The 21,062-nt window shown below is 44.8% G+C and overlaps 1 protein-coding gene across 1 annotated transcript in view; it reads right to left on the reverse strand.

The window, feature by feature from the left end:
• The window catches only part of TRABD2B (TraB domain containing 2B), a 347,449-nt gene that overhangs the window by 160,684 nt on the left and 165,703 nt on the right, over positions 1-21,062 (reverse strand). The gene's annotated exons all lie outside the window — the stretch shown is intronic.

The raw sequence follows: 21,062 nt of genomic DNA on the forward strand, positions 1-21,062 counted from the left end.
AGAATAACTTTTCAGCACTCTGCAACTGAAAAAAAAGTACTAAAAAGAAGCTGAAAAAGTATCATCAAAATTATTGTAAGTATTTTCTTGCTTGCTGGTCATTTAAATTAAAAGGCATGTTATTGACAAGTTTAAAAAAATCCTCCAGGAGAAAACTCAGGAAGCCATTAGCCCATCTGCAATTCACTTTTTCTCCTGCGTTTTCTCCTAGGTGATAGTTTTAAAACCTATTCAAAAAATGCCTTTTAAAGGGACCCTGAGCAGTCCCCTAAAATAAAAAATCTTACTTACCTGGGGCTTCCTCCAGCCCACCGTATCATCCTGGCGCCTGTCCATGTCCCTCCGGCAGGCTGGCTCTTCCAGGTTTCTGATGCTCCTTGTCATCACGCCAGCCGCTATGCGTCATTACGGCAGCCGGCGTGACAGTCCTGTGCATGCGCAGTTTTCTAAGTCTAAATCGCGCATGCACAGGACTGTCACACCAGTCGCTGTGATGACGCATATCGGCCGGCGTAATGACGAGGAGCGTCAGAAACCAGGAAGAGCCAGCCCGACACCCGGCTCGAGTGTAGCCGGTAACGGGAGCAGCCGGAGGGACACAGACAGGAGCCAGGATGGCGTCAGGGGACTTCGCGGCCTGCGGTGGGCTGGAGAAAGCCCCAGGTAAGTGAAATTTTTGATTTTAGGGGACTGCTCAGGATCCCTTTAAACCACCAGCAAGCAAGAGAATACTCAAAATATTCTTGATTACACTTTTTAACCTACTTTTGGATACTTTTTAAATTGTAAAATGCAGGGCTGTGGAGTCGGAGTTGGAGTCGAAGAAATTTTGATTACCCGGATTCGGAGTTGGAGTGGGTGATTTCATAAACTGAGGAGTGGGAGTCGGAATATTTTTGTACCGACTCCAAAGCCCTGGTAAAATGCTTACCGTAAAAGTTATTTTAAAGAGAATCTGTATTGTTAAAAATCACACAAAAGTAAACATACCAGTGCGTTAGGGGACATCTCCTATTACCCTCTGTCACAATTTCACCGCTCCCCGCCGCATTAAAAGTAGTTAAAAACAGTTTTAAAAAGTTTGTTTGTAAACAAACAAAATGGCCACCAAAACAGGAAGTAGGTTGATGTACAGTATGTCCACACATAGAAAATACATCCATACACAAGCAGGCTGTATACAGCATTCCTTTTGAATCTCAAGAGATCATTTGTGTGTTTCTTTCCCCCTGCACCTCACTGAAGAGTTACAAGCTGATTGTTTCTTCTTGCAGACAGCTCTGCCAGGTTGTCTGTAATTCTGCAGTATGTGACTCATCAGTATGTGAACAGAGGATTTATCCAGCTTGTAAAAGATAAGAGAGCAGAGAAAAGCTGGTTAATGTAAATAACACACACACACACACACACACGCACGCACGCACGCACACACACACACACACACACACACACACGTGCATAGAGGGGGCATGCATAGCAGATCACACTGAAGAGTTGGCAGCTTTCCAGACACAGGATGACAAGTCCGACAGGGGAAAGATAAGCTGATTTATTACAGAGATAATGATGGTAGAAAGTGCTGCAGTAAGCCAGAGCACATTATAATAGGTTTAGGAACCTGTAGGATGGTAGAAAATACAATGACATTTTTGCTACAGAGTCCCTTTAACAAGAGTACGAAAATTATCTCCTAGGAGAAAACTCAGGAGAAAAAGTGAATTGCATACGGGCCATTATCTCATAAACTTATTTTTACTACAGGTAATTACTTTCAGTCTCGCAATAAGTCTGTTATTACTTTTTTTTACCTCCTTTTCATTTTTTTTGTACATGCTCAAAAGTTATTTTGTAGACAAGGTGAACAATTATCTCCTAGAAGAAAACTCATACGTAAAGTTTATTGAATAAGGGGCCTCTCTTTCTTTCTCCCCACCTCCTCCTTTCTCTCTACCCCCATCACTCTCTCTCCTCTCCTGCATGTCCATTAGGAAAAGACAGATGATGATTCTGTCTGGCATTACTAGTAGTTACAGTAGTCTAATCAAGCTCCCAGCTGCTTTGACGCCTGTCCCATTAATCATCCTAACTTCTCTTAGCAACTTAGGCCTGTGGCCTTCACTGTGATTCACTGCAGTGGGGCAGCTGTTGTTATAGTGATTTATACAACCATTGGCCTCTTTAACAACCAGACAAAGTTCAGAACTTCAAGACACAGTCCAAAGCAATTAGCAGGCTGTTAAAACCGCAGTCACAGCGAGAAGAGGCAGGACGTTGTGCCAGGGGTGCAGAGTTCTTCACGTATCGCCTAGCGAAAGACGAGCTACTTTTCTTTCTGCATCTGTTTGTGAAACATGAATGGAGTCGCAGCCTCACCTACAAGTCCGAAAACTAGACTTTGACAAATGGAAACACACAACAATAAGCTACAGTAAATACTCTCTGGTTGACTCTCTGGGCCAGATTTATCAATGCATTACCAACCGCTTTTGCTTCTTAAAGAGAACCAGAGATGAAGCACCCTCTTGTATTTTACCTTATAAATCAGTGGGAACATGACAGTAAACACCTAATCTGCCCTTTGTTTCATTGTTCTCTGTGTAATCTGACTGTTATCACCACTGATAAGAATCCCCGACTGAGAAGTCAGGCTGCTCCGTCTAGCTTTGCTACAGAAAGATTATAGCTAAGTCTGTCTTCTGTGGTGTTATTTCAAGCCCAAGCCTGCCCCCTTGTGGCTTTGCTATAATGACTCAGCAATAATCATTCCCAGCAAAGCCAGATTTAATTGCTCAGTCTGGGATTCTTGTGACTGCTGATAACAGACACTTTTAGCAGTGAGGGTGAAACAGAGAGCATGGTAAGTGTTTTCTCTAATGTTCTTACTGATATACATTGTAAAATACACAAGGGTGCTTCGTCTCTGGTTCCCTTTAAACTGTTCTAACCAGCAGAGTTCTGCATGATAATAAGAACCTACTTAAAGAGGAACTCCAGTGAAAATAATGTAATAAAAAAAGTGCTTCATTTTTACCATAATTATGTATAAATGATTTAGTCAGTGTTTGCTCATTGTAAAATCTTTCCTCTCCCAGATTCACATTCTGACATGTATTACATGGTGACATTGTTACTGTGGGCATGTTATGTAGCTGTTTCTAGCTGTTCTGGCTGTTAGACAGCTCTAAACAGCCATTTCCTGTCTGTGAACATTGTTACATTGTGGCAGTTTGCCAGCAGTACCGCGGTATTCAGAGCCTCTAGTGGGAGTGGTTTCAGCACAAAATCAGTCACACAGCGCCCCCTGATGGTCTGTTTGTGAAAATCATTCTATTTCTCATGTAAAAGGGGGTATCAGCTACTGATTGGGATAAAGTTCAATTCTTGGTTGGAGTTTCTCTTTAAATCCTAGGTAATAGTGACTATGAATTTCTAGAGCTTCACTACAGTTAAGAAAGGTGCAAATCTGTCCCTAAACTGCTGCAGATTAAGAAGTGCTTGATAGCAGTTCTACAGAGAGAGCAGAGTAGCAAACGAGAGTAGATAGATATCCGGGCACCAGTCAGCACAAATGATGCATAAACTCCTTTTATTCCTTCCCCAAGATCCCCGACAGAAATTTGCAAGGCCTAACAGCCGTTTCACAGAAAGATCTGCTTCTTCAGAGGCAACAAATATGCAAAATGTGACAGCAAACAACATTTATACATTTAGAAATACGTGTAGATAGGCTTACCGCACTTCAACACGCCCCACCGCCGAGCGCGCGCCCTGTGTAGAGCGCGCCGCCCCGAGCCGCTGATTCGCAGGCCAGTCGTGACGTCACCCTTTCGGGAGCGTCAAACAGGCCGCGAATCCCTATCGTCACGCCATTGGATCATGGCATCGGTATATGGACGATGTGGTGATGGTATGGTCTGGAGGAGAAGCTTTATTCCATGACTTTGTGAAATGGCTAAATACCAATGAGCTAAACATGAGATTTACAGGGGTATGGGGAGGTCAAAGACTGGAGTTTCTGGACCTGACCCTATATGTGGAGGGGAATAGGGTGTTGTCTAAAGGGTACCGAAAGTCCACGGCTACAAACTCCCTATTGTCTTATTCTAGTTACCATCCGAAACATGTTTTAGATGGGATACCCTATAGCCAATTCCTACGACTAAAACGTAATAACAGTAAACAAGAGGATTATCTGGAACAGAGCAAAGAATTGGCAAGGAGGTTTCTAGATCGAGGATATCCCCCTCCATTATTGATGGAGGCCTTTAATAAGGCCAACATGAGAACAAGGGGGGATCTCCTTAAGAAGAAGAAAAACAATAGAAACATTTCATTTGACACAGACCAACTCAGGGGAGCTAAAAATAGGGTCCCCTTTATCTTTAATTATTCACCCATGGCCTCAAAAATTAAAGACGTGGTCAATAAACACTGGATGGACCTGAAGTCCAACCCGACTTGGGGTGAGTCCCTAAGTGAACGACCATTGGTGACCTTCCGTCGGGCTCGTACTATTGGGGATTGGGTGGTTAGGAGTGAATTTTCCACCAAAAAAGAACCTGATTGGCTCACGGCTATGAGACCTGCTGGTAATTACCGCTGTTTGAATTGTACCCATTGTCACCAGTTTATTCCTGGTAAAGTGATTTCCCTGGGAGGACATACAGTGCCAATTACGGACTTTATACAATGTGGCTCTAAGTTTGCTGTATATGTGGTGACTTGTCCCTGTGGAAGATTCTATGTGGGGGAAACAACTAGGCCAATCAAGCAACGCTTCCAGGAACATTATAAGTCTATCGAAACCGGAAAAGGGGCAGGTAGACTTATATCTCATGTGAGAGAGTCTCATGGGGGGAATGCTGACTGTCTACGGTTCTGTGGCCTGAAAATTGTGGATACTCCACATAGAGGGGGAAACAGGGAACTATGTTTACGCAGAGAGGAAGCGAGGCTTATCTCGCAAACTGAGGCATGCGGGAGAATGGGTCTTAATGACCGCAATGAACTCTGGTGCTTTTTAGATAAACACTGATTATTAATGTCTTTAAGCCTTTGATGTTGTCCTTCATGCCCTCTCCTTCCTTCTCCATAATTTTCCTTTTCCTCCCCCTCTCTCCCCCTCTTCTCTTTCCCCTTCATCCCCCTTTCCCCCCCCCCCCCCCCTGCTTTTCCTTTTACCCTCCGGGGTTCTTCCCCTTACCTTTCTCAATCTACCTCCTAGGGAATGGAGTAGTAATAATATATATCCTTTGGAATACTTTTTGGAATACGAGGGTTGCCCTGCCGCTGATGTGGGTTCTTTAAGTGGGGGGCTATATGTAGAAGCCCCGGAGGGTGGCTGCCAACTAGGGGTTCCCTGTGGCCGTCTCCCGAACCCACATTGCTGTATTTCCCCATTTAGGAGAATAGCGGTCTGGAGGTGTTCCTTAACAATGAACTGGGTCCTTTTCTGAATTGTTAGGTTTCCTACATACAAGCCTCTTAATTAATTTGTTTTTTCTAACTAAAGTGCTTTCATCCCCACAGGTTTTATGTTTATATTAATATCTGGTTTCGCTATGTTGATTTTAATGCTGTCTTGCCTGTCTGTTTATTTTGTAGGCACGCTGCGCTTCAGGACTGGTCGCCTAGACAACTAGACGCCAGCCCATACCCTCCACCGATACCGCTGCGCAGAATGAAAAGAGGGGAGGTGAAGGATGAGTCACCTGACCCCCTGTGAACCAATTAGGTTCCTTGTACTAGACGCTCCCGAAAGGGAGGCGTCAGGGATCCTTGTGGACCAATCAGGCATGGCCTGTTTGACGCTCCCGAAAGGGTGACGTCACGACTGGCCTGCGAATCAGCGGCTCGGGGCGGCGCGCTCTACACAGGGCGCGCGCTCGGCGGTGGGGCGTGTTGAAGTGCGGTAAGCCTATCTACACGTATTTCTAAATGTATAAATGTTGTTTGCTGTCACATTTTGCATATTTGTTGCCTCTGAAGAAGCAGATCTTTCTGTGAAACGGCTGTTAGGCCTTGCAAATTTCTGTCGGGGATCTTGGGGAAGGAATAAAAGGAGTTTATGCATCATTTGTGCTGACTGGTGCCCGGATATCTATCTACTCTCGTTTGCTACTTATGTTACTTGATTGTTCCGGAGGCACGGCCTATAACCCCTGCTACCCCCTTGGGGCTGCCTTCCAGAGCATCTAGTGCCACCCTACGTGCCTCTCTCTGTCTGCAGAGAGAGCAGAGTGCAGACTAGACATGATTTTTGAGATGCTCCTCCCCCCTCCTGAATTCCTCCTCAGAGCCTACTGGTATCAATGCAGCAGATGTATTGGTTACCTCAGCAACAGCAATTCCTCTCATACACTGCACTGTCTGAGAGACCTTCCTAGCTCCTCCTATTTTACCACAGTTTAAGAAAGAATCTGCACTATCTAGTGATGTCTTAGCATGTCTGAGACAGTTCTGCACCGATTTCTGAAAACCTACCAATATTTTGTCTCAGACACACTTGATAAATTCCACCTTCTGCCTCTATTGCCACTTTATGGATAGGGGGGTAAATCGCGTAAAATTTCTGAAAATTTAAAATACATCTAAACATAAACAAGTAAGAAGTATGTTTCTTGCAGAGTAAAATGACCTACACACGACTTTTCTTCAATGTTGCTTTCACTTACAGTAGGTGACAGGACTGACAGGATTTTGACTAGTCCATCTCCCCATGGGAGATTCTTTTATTCTTTACATCAGCACTCCCTGGAAAACATCTTTAGAAAGATGCAGGCCAACCCTACCCACCTGTTTGCACACTATTCTGACAATTGGACTGAGCAACTGTCGTTCAGTAAGTGCCTTTGAAAATAAAGAAAACCCTTAGAATCCCCCATGAGGCGATGGGATAGTCAAGAAGAAATGTACTTTTTATTTAATGTGTTTTCATGGATTTTAAATTTTACAATTTTTTGGGATAGTGGTCATTTAAAGGGACTCTGTCGGATGTGCAAGTGTAAGAATTCATGACTCTGTCCTGAAATAGACATAAGTGTCCCATATGCAATTCACTTTTTCTCCTGAGATTTCTCCTGTGTGATATTTTTAAAAGGACCCTGAGCATTAAGAAAAAAACACAATCTGGACTTACCTGGGGCTCCCTCCAGCCCCTGTAGCCCGTGAGGACCTCTGGCATCTTCTTAGGCTCTTCTTTGTTCCCACTGGTGGCTCTGGTAATTTAGCGACTTTGAAGTCACGTGTTCTCCCCGGCACGTCATCACGCTGGTCGCCGTAAGCGTTCTGCATGGTTCTCTACAGACTGAAGTGCATGCTCAGGACACTTACGGCAACCAGCGTGATGTCACAACAGATACGTGCCGGCGGTGCACACGTGCAACTTCACCCGAAGTCGCCGGATTACCGGAGCTGCCAGCAGGACCAAGGAAACGCCAAAGAGGATGCCGAGGATCCTCACGGGCTACGGGGGCTGAAGGAAGCCCTAGGTAAGTTCAGATTTTGTGGGGTTTTTTTTTACTGCTCAGAGTCCCTTTAAACTTGTCAATAAAACGCCTTTTAAATCACCAGGAAGCAAAAAAAGAACTTTTTCACCTGTTTTTTTGGTACTTTTTAAGTGCTGAAAGGGTATTCCGCATTGAAAATGAAAAATGATCTCCTAGGAGAAAACTCAGGAGAAAAAGTGTATTAGGCCCCTTTGCCTTGCATTGCCATAGCGTTACCCTGCGGTAAAACAGGGTAACGCAATGCAGATTTTGAATGCAAATGTAAGACGGGACTGAAGGATCCGATATGTCAGATTGAAGCAGCTCCCCCTAGAGTTACACCTCTATCTTTCACTATTCTCCACTGCTGACCAGCTTGAGTGAAGGACAAAGTGCCTTCAAGACAACACTCATTTATAGCATGCTTTTCCCCTGGTGGACTCGAAGCACCAGAGCTGAAGCCACTAGAGAGCGCTCTATAGGTGATAGCAGTGTTATGGAGTCTTGCCCAAGGTCTCCTCACTGAATAGGTGCTGGCTTACTGAACAGGAAGAGCCAAGATTCAAACCCTGGTCTCCTGTGTCAGAGGCAGAGCCCTTAAAGGATATCTGAGGCGATGGAAAAAAAATCTAGTTTTACTTACCTGGGTCTTCTTCCCGCCCCTAGAATTCCCGCGAGTCCCTTGCCGCAGCTCCCACCTTCTCCTGGGTCCTGCTGGGAGCCTCTGCAGTATCAGTGACCCCGATGGGTTGGCGTCTTTTGCGCATGCAAGCAGGAGCCTTCTGTGCCTGCGCCAGGTAAGTGAAGCTAGTTTTTAATCTGTCACCTTGGTTATCCTTTAACCAGTACACTATCCAGCCACTGCTTCAGGAGATAAGAAAATGGTGATAGAGCAAACATTTCCTTCACAAGAGTCTATTTTACTTAAAGGATACCCGAAGTGACATGATGAGATATGAGACATGTGTATGTACAGTGCTGAGCACACAAATAACTGTGGTGTGGTGCTTTTTTTCTTTCTATGTCTGAAAGAGTTAAATATCAGGTATGTAAGTGGCTGACTCAATCCTGACTCAGATAGGAAGTGACAAGAGTGTGACCCTCACTGATAAGAAATTCCAACTATAAAACACTTTCCTAGCAGAAAATGGCTTCTGAGAGCAGGAAAGAAATAAAAAGGGTCAATAGTTCATAGATTTTAGCTCTGGCATACTTGAATGTGTCATTGAGCAAAAAGAATAAAACAGTTAAAACCTAAAAAGTAGATTTAAACATAAAACTGTGGAATATCTTAAAAAGTCATTTTTAGGAGAAGGAAGATAGATACAATCATTTATTTCATTTGTTTTTTTTCACCTCGGGTGTCCTTTAACCACTTCGCATCCAGACCTTGTTTTCCCCTTATGGACCAGAGCAATTTTGATGTTTTAACGGTGTCCCTATTTAATCAGCCATAACTTTATCCCTACTCACTACAGCTAAATGATCTATGTATCGTTTTTTTCAGGACAAACTAGACTTTCATTGGTGTGTATCTATACCAAAAAAGTTTTCTATGCATTTTAATGGGAAAAAGAGGGGGAAATCATTTTTTCTCAGTTTTTATCAATTCCAGTTTAAAAATAAAAAGTGCCACAGGAGATAAAAACATGTCACCAGTATTATGTCCCCCAGTATAGATAGCAAAATGTGTCCCGAGTATCAGCCCCCCTCCCCTGTATAGCCAGATGTGTCCCCAATATCAGTCACCCCCAGTATAGCCCGATGTGTCCTCTGTGTTTGGCACCTCCCAGTATAGACAGATGTGTCCCCAGGATTGCTGCCCCTCATTATAACCAAATGTGTCTCCAGGAATAGTGGTCCCCCATTATAGCCAGATGTGCCCTCAGGATTAGCGTGTGCACCCAGGATTAGTGCCCTCCACCATTATAGCCAGATTTGCCCCCAGTATAAAATTCTCCACTCAAAATATATATATATAGGGCCCCTCTTATCTATCCCCCACAGCTTCCCATTTCACCCCCCACCAGGGGTCCACGCAACCCATAATAGATAGTCAGATGTCAACCATCTGCACCCCCCGCCCCCCAAGGCAGCCCCCTCAGTGGCCAGATCGCTATAAAAAAATGATCAGCAAGCAGCCCGACTCACCTTATCTTGTTCCGGCGATCAACCTGCAGCCCGAGCATCCGATCCCTGTTCTGACGTCATCAAGCCGGGACCCGGGTAACCGGCATTACACGGCTGAGTTCAGAGCGGGGATCGGAGGCTCGGGCTGCAGGCTCATCGCTGGAACAAAGTAAGGTGGGAGAGGCTGCTTGCTGATCATTTTTGTAGTGATCTGGTCACCGAGGGGAAAGATGAAGGATTACTGCTGTTTGCTACAGCGGTAATCGTTCATCCGCGGGCTGGGGTCTCTAATCGGCTATAAGGGACTATGTTCCCTTTCGCCAATTAGTAATGCAGCTGAAAGTGCCGGAGGGTGCGCTTGGAAGCTCTCCAGATCGTACACAGCAGGGCTGCAAGCAAGTCAGTATATCTACGTCATGGTGGCTTGGAGGGTGCCATATTTGACGTAGATATACTGTAGCAGTGGAGGAAGTGGTTAAAACATGATTTAGAGATGTGCCAATGCTGTTGGCCGACATCCGCACAGCACAACTGTAAGTCTCTTGTTGTCCCCTGGTGGTAATCCTGTGGAGCATCAGAGCGGTGTAGAGCCAGAGTAGACGAGAGTAGATGGTAGACTGTATTCTAGCAGATTCATTGAAGCTGTGTGCTGCGCACAGATGTGCCCAATCTCACCGAAATCCCGACGCATTTTTTTCACTGCACATTTCCTGGACTTTTCCATATATGAAAGATATGGGCAGCTGTTCCCTTTGAGATCCATCAGATACCTTGCCGAGCGTCTCTTATCTGATAGACAACGTCTGAAATGCTTCATCCACGTCTGGCCGATTTTTATGAAGAAAAGATTTGTGTCCAAATAAGCCCTTTCCATCATCCTAAAGTATTTTAAAGCATTTCAGTGAAGGATTAGAACAATATATCCACAACCATTTGCGCATACCAGGATCATTTCTCCCTCAGACAGTTTGGTCCAAATCCAAACCTTCCAAGCCCTATATTTATTAAGGCATTTATTTGTCTACGAATAGCATAGAGGGTGTTTCTGTTGAAAAATATCCAGTTCCTTCAGTTCAAGTAGGATTATATTCTAGCATATCAATTGTTAAAAAACTTGCATCCCAACTTATTATTGGCTGTATACTTATCCTATCAGCTTTTATCCCAAAGTAATGTCCTCTGTGTAAAAAAAACACCATAAGCATTACCACCTTCACCCCCACCAAAAGCATCACCAAAAGCACCATAGTCGCGCACGCACACACACACACCAGCAAAACTAGAGGGGAACAGCTCCTGCGATTGCAAGGGGGCCCAAAGCTCTGTGGGGCCCCAACCACTAAAACTCCCTTACAGGGACTATACTTCAGTTTAGGTGATTTGTGGGCGAGAGAGGCTCCAGCCCCAGGGCACAATGTAGGAGGGGGCGCACAACTCACTCAGCTATCCTTCCCCTATTGTGTTTGTAGTAGAGAGAAATAAGAAAAGGGGATACATGGCAGTGACTGCAAGCCAGATAACTAGAGATTAAGATGTTGGGGGCCGTGGGGCGCCTCTTACTCTAATAGCAATCAGTGTGTGACAGGTTGGGGCACATTTTGGTGTCTCAGCCTTGGGTTCTGGAGGACCTTGTCCCGGGTCTGCCCTTGTTAGATGGGCCCCAAGGCCATGAAGGGCACCAAGGGCAGGCAAGGGAAGGGGTGCAAATATTGGGGGGGGGGTCAAATCCCCATCCTGTTACCGCCTCTCAGATCTCACTGCTGAGGACTGTAGTGAAGGGGCGCAGGTGCACATGTGCAAGATCTGAGAGGCAGGGAAGGAGGTAAATAGGATACAAGGTGGGCCAGATGGGTGAAAGAGGCGTGTTTTATGGGAACAGCGTAATCTATTCTTCCATACCGCTCTGATAAACAGGAGGAGAGCTGACCAATCCACTTAGGGAGAGGGAGAGCTGACCAATCCACTTAGGGAGAGGAAGAGTTGACCAATCCAACCAGTCAATCGCCTGTATACTGTTATATACTGGGTACCACATACAGTACAGCACCAGTATCTGTTCATACATAGCACCAGTATATGATGTTTTAAAATGTTTATTTGCTTTGCGTTGGAAGAGGGGTAGTCAGTATATCCCCAAACTTTATATTTTAACTAGAAAAGTTGGGGGGTCGTCTTATACGCCGCAATATACGGGCTTTGCATTCATAGTAATATAACAGTCATAATAAAAACTTGTATAAAACAGTTTATATAACACAGTCTGGGTAAGCATCTGCTCCTCCGTGAGTTTTACTTGAGATCAGACAAAGTCTTGCATGAAATCGTATCTGGCCATCAAAACCGAATACTCTCTGTACACAGTAAATAAATTGTCCAGATTTTACTAATCAGAAACATGAAAGGGAAAGACGTCCGCATGCGGGGTGTTTTTTTTATGTTATTCCCAAAGATAAAAATGCGTCTATTTCTCACGAGCATTCCTCGCCCCCTGTACAAATATTTAACCAAACAACAACTGCCCGATCTGTGCGATATTTACTGCTGCGTATTAAAAGGCACTTAGTAAATTAAACACTTGCTGTGATCTAATTGGCTGGAAATCAGTTGCACATGTGGCGGCGTTTTCCGTGCGGCGTTCGGAGTGAGCGGAGACTGATGGGGATGTTTAAGCCCCCTTCTGAGTGATGATGTGAAACTGCTGGACGATCCATTTCTGCCTCTAAATTATGAATTGTAGGCTGCCATAAACGATGGTTACATCACTGTGGATTTAGGAAATGTAAGAGAACCAGTCACAAATAGAGATCCATATAATTGCAGGCAAATTGTATGCCATTTAACTGGCCCAATTCCAAGCTGGATACAATTTGCATTGAAGCTCGAATTATTTGTATCACGTTGAGCCTCTCTAGTCACAAATAACCTTTTTTGTTAAATAAACTACCACTTTCCCCCTCCCCCCCCACCCCCCATTTAAAAACATTTTGAAACAGTCTTACCAGACGGTGCGCGTCTTCTGTCTTGTTACTGGATTGTATTGTCTTCCTTATTCCCCCCTCATTGTCGCAGGTTCACACTTGCTTAAAAAACGTACCTGTTTTGGGATGTTTTTTAAGCTCTGCTTAGGGCAGGAAGTGGTTCCTAATGTTAAAAATAGGATCCACCTCCATGTGTTAAAAAAAAAACATATCCGCTTGCTGCACAACACAAGCAGAACCCAGAGTCCACACTTGACAGATTTTCCCACAACGGAAGGGAAAATGTGTGCAATGAAATCCTGTGAGAACGGCACTGTTCGTTCTCACTAGGCTAGTTGCCGCGTCCGCTTTGCCCGCTTCGATCGCCGCCGTGACATATTACTGCCGCCTATCGCCGCCGTGACATATTACTGCCGCCTATCGCCACCGCTCGGTCCCTCCTACACAGCCCAGTGGCCGGCATAAGCATGGGGATCTAAACTGGGCTCCAAAAGACCACTGGGAATCCTCAGCAACAGGGAGAATTCTCATTGGTTCATGTTGGACCAATAAAAATCCCCCCTTTTGCTAGGGATAATTGGCCTAATGCAGCCTATGGAGAGCCCCATGCTTCTGCTGCTCTCCGGGCTGTATATAGACGGACGAAGCAGCGGAGGGACTGGTGAGCGGTGATGCATATGAGCGGATGTGATCGATGCAGGACACCTGATCGAATCGGACGGGGAGTGGAAGGTGAAATTGATGCAAAGTGGATGCAAGACGGACGGAATGCTTAATGTTTCTGTTTTGCATCCACTCTAGTGTGAAAAGGCCCACTCTTATTTTTCAGCAGGCATTCCTGACATCACCTTTCATATTGCCCACCCTTGGTGGAGAGGTGCTACCCCCTGCTTTCAGCAAACTACAGAGAGGTACTTCTTAAAGGGGCAGTATGGTGAAAAATTTTTAAATTTTAAATATGTGTAAAAATATACAAATAGGAAGTATGTTTTTTTCCAGCGTAAAATGAGCCATAAATTACTTTTCTCCTATGTTGCTGTCACTTACAGTAGGTAGTAGAAATCTGACAGAAGTGACAGGTTTTGGACTAGTCCATCTCTTCATAGGGGATTCTCGGGGATTTATTTATTTTCAAAAGCACTTAGTGAATGGCAGTTGCTCTGTCCAACTGCCAAAAAACTATGCAGGGAGCAGGGAAGCTGGCCAGCATCATTGTTTAAATCCTTTTTAGGGAATATCTTTATAAAGAATAAAAGCCTTGCTGAGAATCCCCTATGAAGAGATTGACTAGTCCAAAACCTGTCATTTCTTTCAGATTTCTACTACTAGTAAAATATTGAAAAAATTACCGGCATTCGTATTACCCATTGCCCATTTGTAGAATATTCTACTAGCTGCTTTCCCTGGTGCCCAAATTACCGCTGCACCCTTTTTATACTTATGCCCTTCACTTCTAAAAGTCTTCATTTCCCTTACTTTGTTTTCTGTTCACAGAATCAGAAGTATTTTATTTCACCAAGCAGGACTGGGTTATGCTTGGAAATGGATTTGGCATACTGCACCATATACAATAAGCATAATATAGACAATTATTATTATTTAGTATTTATAAAGCGCTGACATCTTACGCAGCGCTGTACACAATATATATTGTCTTGTCCCTCAGAGGGGCTCACAATCTAATCCCTACCATAGTCATATGTTTATGTATGTATCGTGTAGTGGATGCATCATAGTCTAGGGCAGTGATCCGCAAACGTGGCTCTCCAGCTGTCAAAGGGGATCCGAGGTGAAAAACTAACTATAACAAGTAAATTATCTAAAACTTAGATAGTTTGCACAGCAAATCTAGCTGCACACAGCTTCAACTGTATATGATTATTTCTTCCTGTGATATAATGACAGCAGCCATGTTCTGCTTGTCACATTACACAGGCAAGCTAATAGCATCTCCAGCCCTCAGCTCAATCCCCTCTCCTCCTCCCTCCTCCCCTCTGCCTCTCAAATATATGGCTAGTAACACCTCCTCCTCCTGCCCAGACTGAGCTCTCATAAGCCCTTGCTACATTGCTCTAAGAGTGCCAAGGCACAAAAGGAGCTGTGGGCGAGGCTTGTTTAGTTTATAGGGAATTTGAGTATTAAAGAGAATCTGTACTCTAAAATTTTTATAGCAAAAAGCATACCATTCTATTCGTTATGTTCTCCTGGACCCCTCTGTGCTGTTTCTGCCACTCTCTGCTGCAATCCTGGCTTGTAATTAACAGTTTTAGGCAGTATTTACAAACAAACTAACCAGATTGTGATAGGTTTACATAAGCAGAGTGTGTGAGTCATACAGAGCCTGCAGAGGGTGTGTATCGCTTCTATCCAATCACAAGAAGCCCTGCACATTCCACACATTCCAGCCTAGCCTGACAGAGCCAACAGAAGAAAACAGATTAGATCATATAACAGAGATAACACAGCCACTGTGCAATTAGGAAAGGCTGCAGTAAGCCAGAGCACATTAGAACAGGCAAAGGAACTTATAGGATAGAAGAACTAAGGCTGAAAATTTTGTTACAGAGTCTCTTTAAAACAGAAAAAAAAACTATTTGCTTGAGGAATGCCCTATAAACTATATATAAAAGGAACACCACTATGCAATGAAAAGGTTATCTCGGATCCACAAGTCCTACAATGCATTGTGGGAGTCTGACAGCCACAGTCATGATTCATAAAGGTACGTGCTTTGTGGGACTTGTAGTTCTTTCACAGCTAGAGAGCCAAGTTTGCAGATCACTGGTCTAGGGCCAATTTTAGGGAGAAGCCAATTAACTTATCTGTATGTTTTTGGGATGTGGGAGGAAACCAGAGTACCCAGAGGAAACCCACACAGACACAGGGAGAACATACAAACTCCTTGCAGATGTTGACATGGCTGGGATTTGAACCATGGATCCAGCACTGCAAGGCAAGAGGGCTAACCAGTATGCCACTGTGCTGCTCAACACAATATACAGCACTGTAGATATGATCTATCGGTAGCAGTGAAAACCTAAGGGGGGAGGGCATGGAGCGAGTTCAGGAGGTTGACAGCCGAGGGGAAGAAACTGTTCTTGTGCCTTGAGGTCTTGGTGAAGATGGCAGGAAACCTCCGGCCTGATGGAAGTCGGCAGAAGAAGCGGTGGCCTGGATGTGAGGGGTTGCTGTCAGTCTTCAGGGCTTTGGAACACAGTTTGGAATTGCACACAGCATATCACCTCCGTGGTAGGTAAAGTCTTGAGTTTACAGGAAATGTTTTTTTCGTAACATCCTCACTCTTTATCTTCAGAGCTTGTGATCATCGTCTGACATGCAGTTTTCTCTAGACACAGCACCTCTTTTTGAATTTTTTTAATCATATACTCTGTATCTATAGCTTAGCTCTGACACTGGTTTGCTTCAATGGTTGTCCTAGCTCTGCAAATCAATACCCACGTAATCCATGCGCTGACAAGATAATCTGGAAATGATCTGATTATGATATCAATGCACGATTTATCTGCCATAAATGAAGTCGTTCCCCATGACAGAGGCCCTCTCATTTTCACCCTGTCTCTACCTCATTACAGGGCTGCGAGCATCAGAATCTCATTTAGCGTTTCGTTTCTGGATGATCCAACCCCTGGCCAGAACATCTGCTGCTCAGATCCCTCAACTCTGCTTCCACTTAGGAGTCTCCCATAAGCCAGAGAGCTGCTTAGGCATCATGACAGTTTTATTATCAGAGCTTACCACATAGTTACTGCATGATTCCATATTCTATATATATATATATATCACATTTTTGAGATAAGAAAGTGGGACACCTTTAGACACGAAGGACACCTTTAAGACACGCCCCCTATCACAATTATTACCACGCCTACACCACACCCCTATTTATGCATATCAAAATACAATTCAAACCACACTAGTCGTTTCTATCATCGAGTCAATTAAACACTGGTTAGCAGCGCTTACAATCCCAGCTGGAGCACTATCTGCAAAGAGTTTGTATGTTCTCCCAAAGTTTGTTTGGGGTTCCTCCGGGCACTCCGACTTACTACCACATCCCAAAAACATACAGATAAATGAATTGGCTTGTCCCTAGACCACAATGGACACATGACTATGACTATGGTAGGGATTACATTGTGAGCTCCTGTAAGGCCTGAGCGACATAATGGAGTAAGGGTCTCTTGGGACTTTGTGGCCACACAAAATACAGGCTATGGTATTGCGTGTATATATGTATATGCTTATACACTTGGTCCTTTCTGTGGTACCGTTTTTCCCTCCTTTCTTTCAGGGGCTGGCTGGTGATATCTGAGGCTGCCAGGTATCTGGGCAAAGAGTACCTGGAGTTAATCCTGATTGGCAGCTGTCAGAAGGAGTGAGGTTATCGGCAGCCAATGATCTTTGAGCTCCTGTCACAGCTCAGGGTATGCTGTCATTCTCTCCTCAGTGTCTGTCAGGACAAGCTGCGATCCACCTCCCACCCTCCCTCTTCTCAGATTTTGGACTGTTGTAGGCTATTGTCTTTATTGGCTGTAAAAGTTGCCCACGGTGGTGGGCGGGCTAAGTACTTTAGTAGTTGTTCGACTATGATGTGTGTTTTGATATGCTTAACTTTGGATTATTTATGTTTTTTACAGTTTTAATAAAGTTAAGGTTGAATTAATATTTGAAGTATTTAATTGAATAAAAGTATCGAACAACTTTAATTTGAAAACCGCAATAAACAACGCCTTACGGCCAATTTTATCCACTAAGGTTGTGTGTTGAGTTTTATATTTGATATTTTATTTTGGGTATGTGCCTCTTAACCACTTGCCGACAGCGCACTCATACCGCGCGTCGGCAAAGTGGCAGCTGCAGGACCAGTGACGCAGTTCTGCGTCGCCGGCTGCAGGCTAATTAATCAGGAAGCAGACGCTCGCACGAGCGGCTGCTTCCTGTCAATTCACGGCGGGGGGGCTCCATGAATAGCCTGCGGGCCGCCGATCGCGGCTCGCAGGCTAAATGTAAACACAAGCGGAAATAATCCGCTTTGTTTGCATTTGTACAACGCTGCTAACAGTAGCAGCGTTGTACCAGATCAGCGATCCCCGGCCAATCAGCGGCCGGGGATCGCTGTCACATGACAGGCAGGAGCCTGTTAGAGCCTGCACAGGACAGATCCGTTCCTGTGCAGCCTCTGATCTCCGGGGAAGGGAGGTAGGAGAGGGAGGGGGGGAATGTCGCCGCGGAGGGGGGCTTTGAGGTCCCCAACCCCCCCCCGCAAACCTCAGGCAGGCAGGAGAGATCAGACCCCCCCCCTGCACATCATCCCCATAGGGGGGAAAAAAGGGGGGCGATCTGATCGCTCTGCGTGCACGCTGATCTGTGCTGGGGGCTGTAGAGCCCACCCAGCACAGATCACAGAATACAGCGCTGGTCCTTAAGGGGGGGGGGTAAAGGGTGGGTCCTCAAGTGGTTAAGTACCATGTGAGGGACAAAATGACAATACTGTATTCTCTGTATAGCGCTGTGGAAGATGTTGGAGCTATATAAATAATAATAATAATTATTATTATTATTATTTCAGTTAAAAAAATACTTATAATCACATAGATCGGATTCTGTTCATCAGTCCTGAAAGAGGGACAGAGGGATTGGGCTTTCAAAGAGAAACTGTCCCTCCGAAAAAAAAGTGACAGTTGGGAGTTACAATATATACTCCTCTGTTTTTTACAGGGTTTATAGGATGTAGGAGGAGCTTCAAAAAAATGAGCGGTAGTGGGGGGGAGGGGAGTTAACACACAAATGTAATAAGAGACAAAAACAGGCGGGACATTTTTTTCCACCGGAAAATAGTTTTGTGGGTGTTCCTGGTTAGTTAAAAATTCAGCCCCAGGTAACGATGGCCAAGGATATGCTGTGAATTCCAATTTGATGCAAATGGAATTGGATCAATCAAATGCATTCAATTTTATGTAAATTTATATAGCTTGGAATTGGATCGAATGCAGTCAATTTTTCTATTTATAAGCTGTATAAAGTTGTAAATAATTGGTATCCAATTTGCATCAACTCAGAATTATTAGCATTTCATTGACTCCTCCCTCTAGTCCAGGCGTGGGCAAACTTGGCCCTCCAGCTGTTAAGGAACTACAAATCCCACAATGCATTTGCCTTTATGAGTCATGACTGTGGCTGTCAGACTCCTGCAATGCATTGTGGGACTTGTAGTTCCTCAACAGCTGGAGGGCCAAGTTTGCCCATGCCTGCTCTAGTCCCAAGCTTAAAGAGAAACCGTAATCAAGAATCAAACTTCATCCCAATCAGTAGCTGATACCCCCCTTCCCATGACAAATCTTTTCCTTTTCACAAACAGTTCATCAGGGGGTTCTGTATGGCTGATATTGTGTTGAAACCCCTCCCACAGCGTGATGTCAGGACCATGATTCTGAGATCACACTGTGGGAGCATTGTTGCATTGTGGGAAATAACAGCTGTTTCCAACTGCCAAAAAAAGCAAGCAGCATCTCCTTTCAGTGACAGCACCTGCCAGCAGTAAAGATGTCGCCATGTGATAAATGACAGAATGTGAATCAGGGAGAGTAAAGATTTTATAACGGGCAAATGCTGACTAAATCAAGCCCAAAAAGGCCACGCCTTTCAATTGGTGATGCAACTTATTCTAGATTATTATTATTATTATTATTATTATGTTAGAACTTGGGTGTGTGTTTTTTTTGTTTGTGTTTCACTATAGTGAGAATGATGAATAGAACTGACAGTGAGGGCTTATTCACAGTGGGACGTTGCCACAACGCAGCATTACAACGCAATGCAAAAAAAGGTGGTAACACACATTAACACTGCGATACCGTCGCATACAGTAGGTACAGTAAAGCATACAGGCAATGAAAAGTACGCTTTCTAGAATTCACAGTAATTTCACATTCAAAACATCCCTCCACCATATTCATATTTCACCATTTTATTCGCTCACAATTTGAACTTGGGGTAAGAGCTGGTCCACACTAGGTCCGGAAATGTAACCGTGGCTCAGTCTTTAAAACCTGATCAAAATCGGCGCCACGGATAGCAATGTTAAAAATAGCAGCAGTCTTCATCTAAACAAAAAACGGATCCGTCTGCGTTTGCGGGGATTGGTTTTCAAAACCTGAACAGAAGGTCCGTATCTGTTGCATCTGAATCCTGATACACAGAGGGGTAATGGCAGGCAATAGGAAAACGGATTCCCCTCTACACAGGCAGCTTTGGACACAGAAACTGATCTGTTTCAGTGTCCGAGCCTGTGGGGGGAGAGGGGACCACCATGCTGGAGGGGGTAGCAGCCAGGACAGGGGTGGCAGCGGGGTCATCCCCCCCCCCTCCCTCACCTGGGCCCCCTGTCCCCGCTACCCCCTCCAGCTACATGCGCAGAAATTGTTAAAATATAATGTCCGCAGCGAGTGAGGAAGATTTCCTTCTCTCTATTTCCTCCGCTCACCGCGTCATTTCCTGCAATGCCGCCCTCCGAAGTATAGAGGGCGACATTGTAGGAAGTCTAGCGGCGAGCGGTGGAATTGGAGAGAAGAATCCCCACTCGCTGCATACATTATATTTTAACGATTTCTGCGCATGTAGCTGGAGGGGGTAGCGGGGACAGGGGACCCAAGTGAGGGAGGGGGGTCGGCTCCCCTCCCCGCTGCCACCCTGTCCTGGCTGCTATACCCCTCCATCCGTTCTTTGGCAAAAAAAAAAAGGAACGCAAATGGATCAAAAAGGTATACTGGGGCAGCATGGATCTGTTTGCGTTCAGGTTTGCCAGGATCACGGACCGCCAGCATCATGGACCGCATGCTCCGTCCTGCAACCCTGCCTAGTGTGAACCCAGCCTAAATGAGATTTTAGCATAACCAGAAAGCATGTAAGCTGTGCAGCGTAAAATCCTACTCCCAACAAGCCTAAGGGAAGCTGAAAGGAGAACTGTAGTGGGAGGGATGTGGAGGCTGCCATATTAATTTCCTGTTAAACAATACCAGTTGCCTGGCAGCCCTGCTGGTCTGTTTGGCTGCAGAAATGTCTGAATCACACCAGAAACAAGCATGCAGCTAATCTTGTCAGAGCTGACAATAATGTCTGAAACATCTGATGAAAGTTTTGCCGGTTGGCCATGATTTGTAGTCACACCCCTGCTGCGCATAGAGCAAGATTTCAGTCGAGTGGTCACTTGTATCTCGTACCCTAAAGAAGGATCTGTTTTATGTGGCTAGTGGTAGGACCATCAGACAGTGCGATTAGTTCCTGCATGAACACTGCCACTTGTCATTAGACAATCGTGCGCAGTGTACCGGAACCTTTAAATAACATTTGATACCCAGGGCCGGTTCCTTCATGAAGCAAAGTGAAAGATTTGCATCAGGCTCAGAGATTACAGGGGCGGCATGTTTTTACTGTGTTTACACTAACA

The sequence above is a fragment of the Hyperolius riggenbachi genome, chromosome 6 (genome assembly GCF_040937935.1).
Source record: "Hyperolius riggenbachi isolate aHypRig1 chromosome 6, aHypRig1.pri, whole genome shotgun sequence".
NCBI classification, from domain to species: domain Eukaryota; kingdom Metazoa; phylum Chordata; class Amphibia; order Anura; family Hyperoliidae; genus Hyperolius; species Hyperolius riggenbachi.